We start from the raw sequence: 1,559 nt of genomic DNA, 5'->3' as shown, positions 1-1,559 counted from the left end.
TCTGAACCATATCCTTGAGCTGTTGGCAGACACTAAAAGCCCCACTAGATGGAAGATGTTAACTGCATAATGACCATGAGCACATTGATCCCAGATGGGCTGGAGCCTGAGGATTGAAAATACTGACCCCTGTGGCCTCACCTGGTTACCTCACCATCAACCAGTCAGAGAACTGTGCATGAGCTGGTCAGGCAGCCTGCAGCCCACACCACTAACCTTACCTTTTAAAACCCCTTCCCTGAAAGCCATTGGGGAGTTTGGGTCTGTTGAGCATGAGCTGCCTATTCGCTTTTCTTGGCAGCTTGCAATAATTGCTGTACTTTCCTTTACAAAAACCCAGTGTCAGTAGATTGGTTTTGCTGCATGTCAGGTGAGTGGGCCCAAATTTGGTTTGGTAGCGTTTTGAAGTAAAATGCTCCTGCTATAAGTAAGAATGGGTTTGTGTTTTTACTACAGAGAAGATGAAAGTGAAATGGCTTGCACTAGAAATATCTTAGTTTCTATTATTTTAACTTGTGACTCTAATTTTGATGGTCATCATATTATACCAAATATTTGAAGACAATTGAGCTCATTTATTCCCTAAACTGAAGGTGTCCCTTAAGAACTGCAGAGTTTACACATCACCCTGAGCTTTGATAATGAATTCTATAGCCATAATTCCTATATCCATAATTCCTATATCTCCAATAGAGAAGATCAATGTTTCCTGCCACTGGTAATCAGGTAAAAAAAGGTAAGTACAGTCATATTTACATATTTAACTCCATGAAAATGAGAAATAAAGGAAAACTGGTGTTTAAACTGAGTGAAATTGTAAAAAAAAAAAAAAAGGTATTTTTAAAGAGGAAGATTTGATTTAGGTTTGAGTAACATTTGCGTAGTTCAAATATTGCTTTAATTAAGACACTGGGATGCAGATGCACCTGATCTTGGTTAAAGTATTTGCACTTGTAAATGTTAGAGTTTGACTGTATTAGTAAAAATATGCTTATTGATGTAAATTGCATGCAGTGAAAACCCTGTCTTTATTGTGTTCTCCTGCATTCGCATGACTCACAGTAATTATAGATACATTCAGATTTTGAAGCTGAATGCACTCTATTCTGCATGTCATTTAGTAGTGATTCTCATTATCAAATTTCTAAATAAAGCAAACCCTCCAGGTTGAGATCCTTTTAGCCTTCTGAGCAGCTTCCAGTCCTGAGCTGCTAGAGGTTTCATGTTGAAGCAAATTCTGGCCAGACCTCTCTTTCTGAGCTTACTAGAAATACATAGGACTAGTAGATGCCAAAATATGTCTAAGTAGCAACTACTACTCTGTGGGATGTGTTTGCACAAATACTTCCACAAAGTTGCTTTGATTCCAACCCTAAAAATAGTCCTAATTTTCCTTCCTATATTCACCCCTGTTATTACACATGATGCATCATCACATATTTTTTGGATACTTTAACAGAACTAGGTGTTCCTGTTTCAGGCGTTTACCCATACCTCGAGTGACTGTGGCTATCCAGCTTGTGGTCTTCTCAACAGCCACCTCACTCTTTTCTCCTTTT

This window comes from Lipotes vexillifer, unplaced genomic scaffold (genome assembly GCF_000442215.2).
Source record: "Lipotes vexillifer unplaced genomic scaffold, Lipotes_vexillifer_v1.1 scaffold452, whole genome shotgun sequence".
In the NCBI taxonomy this organism is placed as follows: domain Eukaryota; kingdom Metazoa; phylum Chordata; class Mammalia; order Artiodactyla; family Lipotidae; genus Lipotes; species Lipotes vexillifer.
This window is presented reverse-complemented; position numbering follows the sequence as displayed.